The following is a 16,313-nucleotide window of genomic DNA, read 5'->3' as shown; positions in this document are numbered from 1 at the left end:
GCAACTCACGCTCACAGCAAACACTGAATCTCGGAGCCCACATTCCTACATCCACCAAAAACAAAACAAAAACAACAACAACAACAACAACAACAAACAACAACAACAACAACAACAACGGCAGACTATGCAGTTTAGTTTATTAAATGTCATTAATCACTGTCGAGGACTATTTACAAGCAAAGCATGCCCGTTATTTAATAAGATAATTTTTCAATTCCAACTGTTTATCCAGAAGAGACGTGGGTTAAACAACGTCTAACACAATGTCTTTAACTAGTACATTGTAAACCGAATGTGTTTATACGTTCTTTGGCAACTTAACTGCAACACTCAACAGTCTCCTGCGACACGGAGGGCCTACAATACTCCTCCGCTGGAATCGTGCAGGCGAGCAGATCAGCTCTTCCATCTTTCTCGCCATTCATCGATGCCTTTCATCGGCGCAGAGATTCGAGATGTTCAACGTCAAGAGTAAGCTGACAGCTGGAACCAACAGATGTCACACCTTGCCCGCTCGAAGACGGGAACTGAATGACAGTATACCCGATTCGTAGTATTATAAGTTACAAAAAAAAAAAAAAAAAAAAAAAAAAAAAAATTCAACGTTTTCAGATAATGGATTAAGAAAATTATCTACAATATCAGTGTCAGGTGCTGAATTGTAGAATACGTCTGGTATGCGATGCTTTTATTATAATCAATCTGCCATTTTACAAATTTAGTAGTGAGAGAATTGTTTCCCATGTACGAACATTACTGAGAAACAAGAGTTGTTTCCATTTAACACTGGACATGTAAGGAGAAATATTATTTCAAAAAGTAAATGTTTTCATTAAGGTATAAATAAACAAAACTGTTACACAAAATACGGTACAATGTAAAAAATAACATCCGCAGCTAGAAAATATAAACACAGTTGTATATATGCAGAACTTTGAAAGTAAAAATTATGTAAATAGTATGTTGTGTTACCAAACCTGAATAGTACGTAAAGCTAAATGCAAGTCTTTCCGTGTTTCCGAATAGCTTTCCATTGCTTGTCCGTGGTAATATATGATTTTCTTGTTCCAGGTGATATTTTAACGCGTTGTTCTCATCAGTTCAATATCTGATACGTCCCCCATATGGGGACTTCGATATTACACTGATTTAGAGAACATGCCCGAGGGTTAGGGACTTGCTCCACCTCTGCTAAGGGTTAGCCTGGTGATGATGTATCTCCAGGACTGGCCCACTCCCCACCAGGGGAGAATACTAAACCAATATCAATAATGTTATTCAAATATGCGAGTTTTCAAATATTTCCTTACAAGTCGTTTTTTATAAATTGTATTTCTTTTTATCGCTGCGTTATTTCAATTACACCCGCTTCTCTGCTCAGTCTCCGACGATAATCTCCGTTGAAACACACGACGGACAGATTGAATTATAAAGTAATAATACTAATATGTAAATAAATAATGTTGTGAGATATATCCAGAAACAGTTGACATGACTGTTCGAATAAATGACAATTTTTCTACTTGAACAAAGTAAACTTGGAAATTAAAAAATCAGAAATCAACTGAAAATAAACCCAAATACTTCCTTTGGAGCGAAAAAATAATATAAAACCAAGTCTTATTTTCGGGGAAACATGGTAATTACACCTTTAGATCAATCCTCTAGCCACCAGGACATCAGAAAAGCTGTAAGAAGTCAAACACACTTTTGTTTTCTTGCCATTTGGTGTGGGGCCAGTCGGTGCTGACATCTTGTGATAACAGACCACGTGACAATATGGCCTTCACCACCAGGGAAAGTAGCTGAAGGCTTGTAAGTTGTTTTGATGACAGCAGCATCTTATCAATGGGATCACCGGCCGCCAATCAGCATTGAGTTGGTCGTCAGATAACCGCTGGCTGGGGTTGTGACTGACGATGATGTGATGTCTACCTCTTCCGGATACACTTTCAGTTCACTGTGTACACGATAATGAGACCCGAGACTAGTGACAGCAACTCACGCTCACAGCAAAGATTGAATCTCTGAGCCCACATTCCTACATCCACCAAAAACAGAAACAACAACAACAAAACCAGGTGACTATGCAGTTTATTAAATGTCATTAATCACTGCAAGACTCAACAGTCCATCGACACGGAGGGCCCTGCAATGCTCCTCCGCTGGAATCGTGCAGGCGAGCAGATCAGCTCTTCCATCTTTCTCGCCGCTCATCGATGGCCTTTCATCGGCGCAGAGATTCGAGATGTTCAACGTCAAGAGTAAGCTGACAGCTGGAACCAACACATGTCACACCTTGCCCGCTCCAAGACGGGAACTAAATGACAGTATACCCGATTCGTAGTATTCAGTTCAGTTCAGTTCAGTCCCATGCCCGGTCCGGGCGTAGGGGGACCTTCCGGCAGCAGCAACAGACATCTTTTCTGTTGTGCGTCCATGAGTCCTTTCAGTGGGCTTTGGCGAACTTGGTGGCGCCCATCTCCTCTCCAAGTATTTGTAATGACGTGCATAAGAACACGTCAGCCCTCACAGCGTTTGGCCCGCCAGCAGAAGCGGTTACCGGGTGTAGCCAGGTTAAGGACCTGGAGCCAGCTGTGAGAGTTGAGTGCCATGTGAGGACCAGTGCTCCCGTCTGTCCCAAGGGACACTGCTGCCGGAAAGTCAAAGGTGCTATCTCTACATAGACACCCCAGACACTCTGTGACGTATACGGTGGTTATTAATTATAGTAATTATAGTCGGATAGACGGAAAGGGCAACAATTGCCAATAACCTGGTGTTGGATATACAAAGTTCAAAAGCTCATCATGAAGTGGTTCAGTGTTATAGTTCGGTCTCTACTCCGTCATGCGGTGATGTCATCAGTGACGACAATGTACAATGACGTAGAAACGCAGCAGACTGAGTACTGAAGCACAACAAAAATAAATGTTGATAAAGTATAAGAAGACCACACATCCACAACTACTGCCTGTAGACACCACACTCGGAGAAAATTCACTCGCAGATCAGTATATCACAGAGATTCACATAGACCCATACGATCTGTCTGAAGCAGAACGATGACAAACAATCCATTGAACGAAGGTGAAGATGAAACTGTAAAGAACGGTCGCCACTGATCATCTCCTACACAACAGAACCAAAACCGAGGTCACTAGAATGGAAGAGCAGCATATCCAAACTGCCGCAGCTAGGCACGCATCAAATTAAAGTTGACAGCGAAGCCTAGGGAAGCAGCAATAACCCATCAGGCAAGACCGAAGACAAAGTAGGTTCCACCCATCCGCCATCTTCCTACGTAGTATTATAAGTTACAAAAAAAAACCAAAATAAATTTAACGTTTTCAGATAATGGATTAAGAAAATTATCTACAATATCAGTGTCAGGTGCTGAATTGTAGAATACGTCTGGTATGCGATGTTTTTATTATAATCAATCTGCCATTTTACAAATTTAGTAGTGAGAAAATTGTTTCCCATGTACGAACATTACTGAGAAACAAGAGTTGTTTCCATTTAACACTGGACACGTAAGGAGAAATATTATTTTAAAAAGTAAATGTTTTCATTAAGGTATAAATAAATAAAACTGTTACCCAAAATACGGTACAATGTAATAAATAACATCCGCAGTTAGAAAATATAAACTCAGTTGTATATATGCAGAACTTTTAAAGTAAAAATTATGTAAATAGTATGTTGTGTTACCAAACCTGAATAATACGTAAAGCTAAATGCAAGTCTTTCCGTGTTTCCAAACAGCTCATTAGCGCTTGTCCGCGGTGACATGCTCTCACAACTCCATGGGCGAAACTCAGGTTCGCCAATCTTATCAGTTCAATATCTGATACGTCCCCCATATGGGGACTTCGATATCACACTTTGTTATAGAACATGACAGAGGGTTAGGGACTTGCTCCACCTCTGCCAAGGGTCGGCCTGGTGATGTACCTCCAGGGATGGCCCACTCCCCTCCAGGGGAGAATAGTAAACCAATATCAATGATAATGTTATAAAAATATGTGAGTTTTTAAATATTTCCTTTCAAGTCGTTTGTATAAATTGTATTTCTCTTTATCACTGCGTACTTTCAATTACACCCGCTTCTCTGCTCAGTCTCCGACGATAATGTCCGTTGAAACACACGACAGACAGATTGAATTATAAAGTAACAATACTAATATGTAAATAAATAATGTTGTGAGATATGACTATCCAGAAAAAGTTGACATGACTGTGTTTGAATAAATGACAAATTTTGTACTTGAACAAAGTAAACTTTTGGACATAAAAAAATCAGACATCAACTGAAAATAAACCCAAATACTTCCTTTGGAGCGAAAAAATAATATAAAACAAAGTCTTTTAGGGGAAACATGGTAATTAATAGATCAATCCTCTAGCCACCAGGACATCAGAAAAGCTGTAAGAAGTCAAACACACTTTTGTTTTCTTGCCATTTGGTGTGGGGCCAGTCGGTGCTGACATCTTGTGATAACAGACCACGTGACAATATGGCCTTCACCACCAAGGAAAGTAGCTGAAGGCTTGTAAGTTGGATCATCTTATCAGGATCATCTTATCAATGGGATCACCGGCCGCCAATCAGCATTGAGTTGGTCGTCAGATAACCGCTGGCTGGGGTTGTGACTGACGATGATGTGATGTCTACCTCTTCCGGATACACTTTCAGTTCACTGTGTGCACGATATGTCTATAGCGAGACCCGAGACTAGTGACAGCAACTCACGCTCACAGCAAACACTGAATCTCGGAGCCCACATTCCTACATCCACCAAAAAACAAAACCAAAAAAAACCAAAAAAAAAAAAAAAACCAACACAGCAAACGAAAGCAAAAGCCAGAAACAAGGAAATTAGAGCCCTCAGTGCACAATACCGAATACTAGAACAACACAAAAACTTAGCTGGAATGAACACCATCAAAAACAGACTGCAACAGCTACACGAGGAGAAAACAACAGGCGCCCAAATCCGGGCTAGAACACCGCTAGGATCCGCACCGGAAACACCAAGTAACTTCTTCTGCCAAAAAGAACTCCAACGAGGTAAACGCAAAACTATAGCCAACATCATAGGTCAAGACGGGCAGCTTCGAACAAACCCGAGCGATATACTCAACTCCTTCAAGGCCTTTTATTCACAACTATGCACAGCAGAGACCACAGACCCCGAAACCCAAAAACACCTTCTACAAGACCTCCCACAACTAGACGGCGAGGCGACAGAAAACTTAGGCACACCAATAACTTTATCAGAAATAGAAAATGCCCTCAAGGGCATGAAACCAAACAAAACGCCAGGCTCCGACGGCCTACCAAAAGAATTCTACTCAGCCTTCCTCAAACACCTTGGACCCATACTAATCAAAGTATACACCGCAACATACGAGGCTGGTCACCTGACAAAAACGCAAAAAGAATCTTACATCACTCTAATCTGTAAAGACCCCAATAACCCCCAACACATGACAAACTACAGACCCATATCACTCCTCAACACAGACTACAAAATACTCACCAAAAACACTCTGCAATCGCATCAAACCACACCTCCACCAAGTCATCCACAGCAACCAAACATGCGGAATCCCAGGTAGGTCTATAACAAACAACTGCCACCTAATAAGAGACATAATAGAATACTGCAACAACCGAGGCTACTCAAATCTCATCTTATCAGTAGACCAGGAGAAAGCATTCGACAGAGTCTCACACCAATACCTCCTGCAAACCCTCCAAGCCTTCGCTTCAACACACACTTCTTACACTGGATATCCACAATATACACAGACATACACAGCAGTGTCATCGTAAACCAACACGTCTCCGACTCTTTCACAATAACCAGGTCTGTCAGACAAGGCTGCAGCCTTTCTCCCTTGCTGTACATTCTATGCCTTGAACCTGTCCTCATCAAATAAGGCAAGACAAACACATTAAAGGGATCTCCATACCGGGCAACCGGAGGAGTGCAAAGTGTCTGCATACGCAGACGACAGCAACTTCTTTCTCAATAACCACCAGTCAGTCAGGAGGGTGATAACACACTTCCACCAGTACAGTAAGGCTTCAGGCGCCAAACTAAACATAACAAAAACAAAAGGCATGCTCATAGGAAAATGAGGAGAGACATCGACAAGCCCCAGACATTACATGGACGGACAAACTGACAATATACGGGGTGCCTTTCGGTGACGTCACACAAGACGACCTTTGGCACCCAGTCCTGACAAAGATAACTGCAACACTGAATCTCTCCAGACTCCGCCGCATCTCACTATATGAAAAAGCCAACATCATAAACACCACAGTCTTGTCAAAACTGTGGTACCTATCCTCAGTATTACCAATACCACCACACTACACCACACAAATAGAAAGGGCCATCTTCCGTTTTCTATGGAACGATGGTCACGAACCAATTGAGTGGAAGACCCTCTACCTGCACCCCAAAGAAGGAGGGATAGGCCTGCTGAACATACCCTCCAAGACGGAAAGCCACATCCTGGCCCAGGTGACAGGACTGTTCGGCAATGACGAACAGGACTGGACACACTACGGCCACCTATGGTTGGGCTAGACCTGAGGAGGAGGTTCAGCAACTACCCCTTCACCAACAAACATCCACACAGCACCGAAGACATACCCCCTTTCTACCAGTCTTGCCGCACAGCTCTCAACAACCTTCTCGCGGCAGACCCCTACTTCAGTCTGAACTCAGACACGAAAACGAAAACTCTATATCAAGCACTTCTAACCAAACGCACTATACCCCCAAGAGTACTCCAAGCCTTCCCACGAATAAACTTCGCAAACACATTCAAACACCTTAGCAACAAACACGTAGACCCATGCACCTTAGACACGTCTTTCAAAATTGCACACGACATCCTCCCAGTCGCAGACACCCTACACCGCAGAGGCATTACAAAACAAAAGATGTGCGCCTTCTGCCAGAACAAAAGCGAAACAACAGAACACATCCTCTTCCACTGCACGCACCTACAGCAAACACACAAGCAACTAGCCACACTGTTGAACAAACTCGCAAACACAACACCCACACTAGCCTGCATACGCTTCAACACCCTCCCACCCGCCCTATCGACAGCATCCCAAACAGCAGCAACCATCTTTCTCACAGAGTACAAACAAGCAATATGGACACTAAGAAACAAAGCACGCCTCCACAGACTCATTGTATCACCACCCCAGATAGCAGACGCCTTCACCTCGAGGGTCAACGCAAGATTGAAGAAGAACAAAGACACTTTGCCAGAAGAGCACTACCTCGACCTGTGGGGTAAGCTAATGTGAAAGCAACAGAGCGAGAGGGGGAAATCCTCCTCGCCGCACCCCCGACGCAACTTGAAAGAAGAATATGTGAAAGCAACGAATGAACAAAGACTTTTCGTAACCCAGATTTCGAATATGTGAAAAGAACTCTTGTTTTTGACACTTGTACATTCTTGTTAATATTTTTTGTTAATATATGTTTGGGTGTAATATTGTTATGTTTAATGCTGTGTATATTTTTAACTAGTTATTTTTGTCCTATCAAAAAACACACATACTGGCTTGCAATAAGAAACACGAGGAGCAATTAAAATATTTTTGTCTGAATATTTATTCCAGTTAATTGTACGACGTGTTGCAAGCGAGCGCATCATTTATCCTATCCAAAGAAGCGCCAAGACAAAGTGAAAGCCCTCAACATGAGAACAAAAGTAATTTATGCTTAGCTAAATGAGGAGCCAGTGGACTGCAATAATGGAATAACCTTAAAAATACCATTGCACTGAACTTTAAAAAAAAAAAAAACATTTTTTGAAATAAATAAGATTAGATCACAAAGTAAGCAATAACTGCGGTGTAAGCTGAGCATCTGTAAAGGAGGGATATGGAGCTCAGCTTAGGACTAAATTCAAAACGAGAAAAAGGTAATTTTCATTCACGTAAATCTGAATATTTTATCATGAATGGCATTTGGCTGATTGATTTATACCTGCGCTGTAAAGAAACCTGTTCTTATGTAAGGGAAACAACTACGTTACCAGTGAACAAAGACTTCCCTCCCTTTGCCTGCAATCCTGTAGTCACACTGCCGGTCTCACTGTCCATCCTCCAGTCACGCGACTTGTTGTATGCAAACACAGTTCTGCTTAAACCTGCAACATAAACAGAAACACGTCTTGAAAACTTGCAAAGCTTAGGAAGTCGAGATGCTAGTGAATGACACATTTGGTATGACACTCGATTTTATAGTATTATAAGTTACAAAAAAAAACAAAATTAAACGTTTTCAGTTAAATGGATTAAGAAAATTACATACAATATCAGTGTCAGGTGCTGAATTGTAGAATACGTCTGGTATGCGATGCTTTTATTATAATCAATCTGCCATTTTACAAATTTAGTAGTGAGAGAATTGTTTCCATGTACATTAGTTGTTTCCATTTAACACTGGACACGTAAGGAGAAATATTATTTTAAAAAGTAAATGTTTTCATTAAGGTAAATAAAACTGTTACCCAAAATACGGTACAATGTAATAAATAATATTAGCAGTTAGAAAATATAAACACAGTTGTATATATGCAGAACATTTAAAGTAAAAAGTATTTAAATAGTATGTTGTGTTACCAAACCTGAATAGTACGTAAAGCTAAATGCAAGTCTTTCCGTGTTTCTGCACTGGACAGTTATCGCTCGACGATCGTGAAGCTGAAAAGTAGTTTTCTTTCTGTAAGTAACGTCGAAATTTTAAAAAATTATTATCAGTATAATATCTGATACGTTCCCCCATATGGGGACTTCGATATTACACTGATTTAGAGATCATGACGGAGGGTTAGGGACTTGTTCCACCTCTGCCACGGGTCGGCCTGGTGATGTACCTCCAGGGCTGGCCAACTCCCCTCCTGGACCCGGTTGCATTGCTCGGGCGTAGCTAGTCCCCTGCTAGTCCCGACTAAACCCCCTTATACCCGACTAGCTAGTCTCCTCACTTACGCCGGTTGCACTGCTCTGGACTAGGCTCGCGACTAGCCACGTCCGAACTAGTAACTACGGACTAAGGGTTTTACAAAAACCTTCACGGGCTTCCACCGCGAAACGAAATTTTCACGCGGGAGATCACTCTAATCTCGAAAATGTCAGATGCTAAAGTGAAAGACAAATTGAAAAATAAAACGTCTATGGATTAATAGTGACAGTCGCTGCAAATCAGACGTTGCTCTTGTCAAAATTTCGAAGGACTGCAACTAAAAGAAGTAGCGGAAAGATGTGGCGAGGACGGCGTGTGCCCAGTCATCGGCAGAACGATCAATGCACGAGGTAAATAAACTGTTTTAAGTTTTTTGCATGTAAACAACCACAAAAGTAATGCATAAAAATAGTTTTTTTGGATAGGTGGAATCAATTTGGAAAATAAAGTATCGCTCTGGCTGACACAGGTTGCAATTTGTTATTTTCAGGCAATGAAGAAATGCTCCGCGAGTGATAAACAATGTCCACAATGTAAAGCGGCCCTGTACAAAATGAAGTCCACAACCTCAGATTGCAGAGTAGATTGATGCAATCCTAAATTATGTTTGGGTTGCATAATCATGATATGTTTCAATAACATGTTACTCTCAGCTCTTGTTATTTAGTTCCTCTTTGTTTTCTGTATTTGAATTTATTCTTTGTTAGTACTGTTGTGTATTCTTTTATAGTTCATATGTTATTTGTTTTCCTGTTCCTTGCATGTTGTCCATGTTTTGTTCTTGTTCTTAAGAGCTAAGAGCAAGCTCCTTAGGAGGATATGTGCTTTACAAATTTTGCATTTATCATTATTAATCCAAGTTTCAATGGCGTTGAACACATCAGTTACTAAAAAATATTTAAACGCTCTGTTAATTGATCATTCTTCTCTATTTATAGCCAGTATCATGAATCATGGCAGTTTTTTAAACGTTTATAGTTCTTAAATATTAATGTAATTTTTATTTTACTTTATATATTATTGTAATTAGTTGGAACTTACTAGCTGTAGTTCTTTTTTGTGTTGATTCATTAAACTTTTCAGTCTTAAGTCCTCATAGCTGAATGTGTATTAGATCATGTCACTATTAGTCAGCATTCATGTATTGGTTGATGAATTGAGTGCAACCTGTATGTCTGTTATGTTGCATGGTACCAACATTCTAACATGTTAAAATTTACATATTTTTGGAGGGAATAAAAAAAAGAAAGTGCAAGAATCCTAAATCCTTGTCTTGAAAAAGGAGTTGACAGACAGCATATATGCATATATATAAATTTTTTTTTTTTTTTGCAATCATTAAAAGTAAATTCTGCCGTACACTATGTATTGGTTTTCATTCTAGTCAGCAGCAAGCGAGAAATGTAATGTTACTGCTCTCTCCCCTATTGAAATGAGCTCAGGACTATTCAATAACAGTTCAAGTGCTCCCTCTCTACTTTATTGATGTGATAATGAAAATTGTTCAGTTGAAAAGGTGAATCCAGGTACAAACATAATTGTAGTTCATGTATATCTGTTTTTTGCATATTGTGTATTATAAATGAAATATTTTTCAGTACGCAATCTAGTAATTGCCATCTCAGACATGTCCCACAGTTTGTTGGGATGCCGCCAGTTTCAATAACCATATGCTTTTATATGAATGAATTGTTAGTCGATTGCCCATCCCCTTTAACCTAGAGGATCAGTGAACTACTTTTGATCTCTCCAAAATGGGTGACTATGCCAGGAGCTAGTGCTCCTGTCGGCATATTTCTGGGGGTCATTGTGACAAGCATGCCACTTGACCATGGCAAAGGGGTGCTCCAACAGAGGGAAAAAAAACATGTGCACACTAAAATTTGTAAATATACACCTGTAAACGCTAAGAACTGCAGTATTTACATGTAGGCTCGAAAACCTACAATGTGTGCTTATTGAGCCACACAGATATTTAAAACTAAGACAAAACTATTTTCACTGAAAAAAGCTCTTTTACTGTAAAAAAAATATTATAAAAAAAAGAGAAAATTGCTTGAATTATCTGGCTTCATACAAATTTAAACCACTTTCTAGAAGCACATCTTTTTCCCAGTTGGTACCCTCTTCATTGTAAGCCCTGATAGGGAGAGTGTCACAAAGAATCATATAGCTTCCATCATCTGGTCCCTGCTGCAACACTTGTGGAAATGAGAGTCCCTCTGTGCTGCAACATTCCAGAATCAGGGAAACATACACTGTATTAGTAATAATGAGTGAGGGTGGTGACCATACAAGAAAATCATAAGTTCCAGTAAGGAACATTTGAAGCTGTACCTGGGTAAAATAACTAGGTGTTGTGCTTAGTTTAAAGCTCCCACTGTTTGAAGATGTTCACCATCCAAAATCATCAGCACTTTTGTTTCTACCTTTCATGGTGATGGGACATTTGACCTCCACACATCCCTCCCCACAGTAATCACACCTTCCTATACCATTAACCAAATACAGGGTAATCATTATTTAAAACTAGTCCTGTGTCGCATATTTGAAACTCTTTATGAACTTTCACCAGACATCTTTATACAAAAGCTTCTAAAATTATTGACAAGGCTGGCTGGTCTACATATATGACACTATGCATGTTTGAGGCTGTTATTCATCTAGCCTTCATCTTAAACCTCTAGGAGGACTTATGCTGATCACAAGTTTTGCTTAATCTGATGAAAAAGACATGTCTTAATTTTAACTTTGAAATTCTGCGTAAAAAAAAAATTGTACTTTACCATCAAATATTAAACCTCTAGGAGAAGGATCTGTGAATAAGGGATTCTTGCTTTGTTCTTGCACTTAAGGCTTGTTGACCTCCATAAAGTTCAACATCATGATTATCATCATGCTCATCATACAGAATGCATACTATACTTGTGTAATACTATGCATGCCATGATGATAACTATAGCTCTCTTTGGACTGTACCTGCAAATAGGCAAAAAGGAATCATATATTCTGCATCTTTATACAAATGACATGGGCACACAACAACTGCTAAACCTAGAAAATGATAGTAACCAAATTAATAACAAAACTGAACAGTATACATGAGAAAAAGCTTAGATGTAAGTGCATAAATATATGTTAATTTATTTCTTTAGGGGAAACATGGCTTGAAAGGTGTGCATGTGTTATACATGCAAAAGTTTTACTGAAGAGACACATGTGAACACATTCAAACATGCCCATTACTTTCTGCTCTTTGTTATTTGTGCAAAATATAATATATTAATTTATTAACATATAAGACACTAACTTGAAAAAAAAACATAAGGCAGTTATTATAATTTTCTCTTCCTTCATGTGGACATAATATTCAAATATAATGTAAAAATATTGTTTCCAAAACTTATGACTCCAATATAATTTAGTATGACATACCTTGATGTTTCTTTAAAAGGCAAGGAAGGCGTGTTTTCAGCACACTGTTGCATCTTCAATTCTTTCTTGAGTTTATCCCGTGACTAATCAAGGATGTACTTCATAAGCTCGGTACAGCTTTGACTCGGTCAAAATCCTAGTGTCATGACTATTTCCAGAATACTTAACAACACAGTTAATTATATTTATGCCACTATCACAAACTAGCTGTACATTTATTGAATGATAACCTTTTTTATTTACAAATTCACGTTCGTGCTCAGACGGTCCCTGTATTTTTACATGAGTGTCATTTACGCACCCAAACACGCTTGGAAATCCAGCGATTGCGTAAAATTATGATTTCTGCTCTTTTTCATCCCTCTGGCTAGGTATTTGATTTATTTAGACGATTTGGAAAGAGCCTTAGAAACAGTGAATTGTTCGAGAAACTGTCGACCTATGCATGTTGATCGTATCTCCTGAAACTGTTTGAAAACATCCCGAAGAATAGAATCGAAAACGTGACTCCGAAGGCTCGCTTTCGCCGTATTTTGTTAAAGTTCACGATAACGATTAACAAGTTTAAGGTCCATTTTGTAAAAGTATATAACTTTCATCTACCAAAAACAAGTTTCACATCGTCGTCCTACGTTTCTTCTGTAAAATTTATAAACGAAAACCGAGTTGCTGTGGACGCTCGTCAGTTAGTCACTTGCTAGTCGGCTGCTACGCCAACCCCCTGGTTGGACTAAAGTTACACCCGAGCTGCGGACTAAAATTCGCCTAGTCGGGAGCAATGCAACGGTCGTAAATTTAGTCGGGTACTATACCCCTGCTACGTCCCGACTAAGGCCTTGCGCCCGAGCAATGCAACCGGGTCCTGGGGAGAAAAATAAACCAATGTCAATGATAATGTTTTAAGAATATGCGAGTATTTGAATAGTTGCTTTCAAGTCGTTTTTTTTATCAATTGTATTTCTCTTTACCTTCTTTCTTTCAATTACACGCGCACAGTCTCCGACGATAATGTCAGTTGAAACACACGACGGACAGATTGAATTATAAAGTAATAATACTAATGTAAATAAATAATGTTGTGAGATATGACTATCCAGAAAAAGTTGACATGACTGTTTGAATAAATGAGAATTTTGTACTTGAACAAAGTAAACTTTTGGACATAAAAAAATCAGACATCAACTGAAAATAAACCCAAATACTTCCTTTGAAGCAAAAAAAATAATATAAAACCAAGTCTTATTTTCGGGGAAACATGGTAATTACACCTTTAGATCAATCCTCTAGCCACCAGGACATCAGAAAAGCTGTAAGAAGTCAAACACACTTTTCTTTTCTTGCCATTTGGTGTGGGGCCAGTCGGTGCTGACATCTTGTGATAACAGACCACGTGACAATATGGCCTTCACCACCAAGGAAAGTAGCTAAAGGCTTGTAAGTTGTTTTGATGACAGCAGCATCTTATCAATGGGATCACCGGCCGCCAATCAGCATTGAGTAGGTCGTCAGATAACCGCTGGCTGGGGTTGTGACTGACGATGATGTGATGTCTACCTCTTCCGGATACACTTTCAGTTCACTGTGTACACGATATGTCTATAGCGAGACCAGAGACTAGTGACAGCAACTCACGCTCACAGCAAAGATTGAATCTCTGAGCCCACATTCCTACATCCACCAAAAACAAAAACAACAACAACAACAACGAAACCAGGTGACTATGCAGTTTATTAAATGTCATTAATCACTGCAGCACTCAACAGTCTCTTGCGACACGGAGGGCCCTGCAATGCTCCTCCGCAGGAATCGTGCTGGCGAGCAGATCAGCTCTTCCATCTTTCTCGCAGCTCATCGATGGCCTTTCATCGGCGCAGAGATTCGAGGTGTTCAACGTCAAGAGTAAGCTGACAGCTGGAACCAACACATGTCACATCTTGCCCGCTCCAAGACGGGAACTGAATGACAGTATACCCGATTCGTAGTATTCAGTTCAGTTCAGTTCCATGCCCGGTCCGGGCGTAGGGGGGACCTTCCGGCAGCAGCAACAGACATCTTTTCTGTTGTGCGTCCATGAGTCCTTTCAGTGGGCTTTGGCGAACTTGGCGGCGCCCATCTCCTCTCCAAGTATTTGTATTGACGTGCGTAAGAACACGTGAGCCCCTCACAGCGTTTGGCCCGCCAGCAGAAGCGGTTACCGGGGTGTAGCCAGGTTAAGGACCTGGAGCCAGCTGTGAGAGTTGAGTGCCATGTGAGGACCAGTGCTCCCGTCTGTCCCAAGGGACACTGCTGCCGGAAAGTCAAAGGTGCTACCTCTACATAGACACCCCAGACACTCTGTGACGTATACGGTGGTTATTAATTATAGTAATTATAGTCGGATGGACGGAAAGGGTAACAATTGCCAATAACCTGGTGTTGGATATACAAAGTTCAAAAGCTCAGCATGAATGGGTTCAGTGTTATAGTTCGGTCTTTACTCCGTCATGCGGTGATGTCAGCAGTGACGACAATGTACAATGACGTAGAAACGCAGCAGACTGAGTACTGAAGCACAACAAAAATAAATGTTGATAAAGTATAAGAAGACCACATAGCCACAACTACTGCCTGTAGACACCACACTCGGAGAAAATTCACTCGCAGATCAGTATATCACAGAGATTCACATAGACCCATACGATCTGTCTGAAGCAGAACGATGACATACAATCCACTGAAAGAAGGTGAAGATGAAACTGTAAAGAACGGTCGCCACTGATCATCTCCCACACAACAGAACCAAAACCGAGGTCACTAGAATGGAAGAGCAGCATATCCAAACTGCCGCAGCTAGGCACGCATCAAATTAAAGTTGACAGCGAAGCCTAGGGAAGCAGCAATAACCCATCAGGCAAGACCGAAGACAAAGTAGGTTCCACCTCATCCATCCGCCATCTTCCTACGTAGTATTATAAGTTACAAAAAAAAACCAAAACAAAATTTAACGTTTTCAGATAATGGATTAAGAAAATTATCTACAATATCAGCGTCAGGTGCTGAATTGTAGGACACGTCTGGTATGCGATGCTTTTATTATAATCAGTCTGCCATTTTACAAATTTAGTAGTGAGAGAATTGTTTCCCATGTACGAACATTACTGAGAGACAAGAGTTGTCTCCATTTAACACTGGACACGTAAGGAGAAATATTATTTTAAATGTAAATGTTTCATTAAGGTATAAATAAATAAAACTGTTACCCAAAATACGGTACAATGTAATAAATAGCATCCGCAGATAGAAAATATAAACACTGTTGTATACATGCAGAACTTTTAAAGTACAAATTATGTAAATAGTATGTTGTGTTACCAAACCTGAATAATACGTAAAGCTAAATGCAAGTCTTTCCGTGTTTCAGGACAGCTTGTCCGTGGTGACATACCCTCACAACTTCATGGCCGCTTTTTAGGTCGTCGATCTTATCAGTTCAATATCTAATACGTCCCCAATATGGGGACTTCGATATCACACTTTGTTAAAGAACATGACAGAGGGTTAGGGACTTGCTCCACCTCTGCCAAAGGTCGGCCTGGTGAGGTACCACCAGGTATGGCCCACTCCCCTCCAGGGGAGAATAGTAAACCAATGTCAATGATAATGTTATAAAAATATGTGAGTTTTTAAATATTTCCTTTCAAGTCGTTTGTATAAATTGTATTTCTCTTTATCACTGCGTACTTTCAATTACACCCGCTTCTCTGCTCAGTCTCCGACGATAATGTCCGTTGAAACACACGACGGACAGATTGAATTATAAAGTAACAATACTAATATGTAAATAAATAATGTGAGATATGACTATCCAGAAAAAGTTGACAT

At 40.2% G+C, this 16,313-nt stretch overlaps 1 non-coding gene and 3 pseudogenes across 1 annotated transcript; all 4 read left to right on the top strand.

Moving 5' to 3' along the window:
• The first annotated feature begins 1,077 nt into the window (after positions 1 to 1,077).
• Positions 1,078 to 1,243, top strand: LOC112563423 (annotated as a pseudogene).
• Positions 1,244 to 3,804: 2,561 nt separating this feature from the next.
• On the top strand, positions 3,805 to 3,982 carry LOC112563418 (annotated as a pseudogene).
• A 4,784-nt stretch (positions 3,983 to 8,766) lies between these two features.
• On the top strand, positions 8,767 to 8,950 carry LOC112563427. The gene has a single exon (XR_003099051.1). It is a non-coding gene; the product is annotated as a U2 spliceosomal RNA (small nuclear RNA).
• Positions 8,951 to 15,880: 6,930 nt separating this feature from the next.
• Positions 15,881 to 16,057, top strand: LOC112563422 (annotated as a pseudogene).
• The last annotated feature ends 256 nt before the right edge of the window (positions 16,058 to 16,313 follow it).

The sequence above is a fragment of the Pomacea canaliculata genome, linkage group LG4, assembly GCF_003073045.1.
Source record: "Pomacea canaliculata isolate SZHN2017 linkage group LG4, ASM307304v1, whole genome shotgun sequence".
NCBI classification, from domain to species: Eukaryota; Metazoa; Mollusca; class Gastropoda; order Architaenioglossa; family Ampullariidae; genus Pomacea; species Pomacea canaliculata.
The sequence above is the reverse complement of the archived record's forward strand: the minus strand, read 5'-3'. Positions and strand labels throughout refer to the sequence as shown.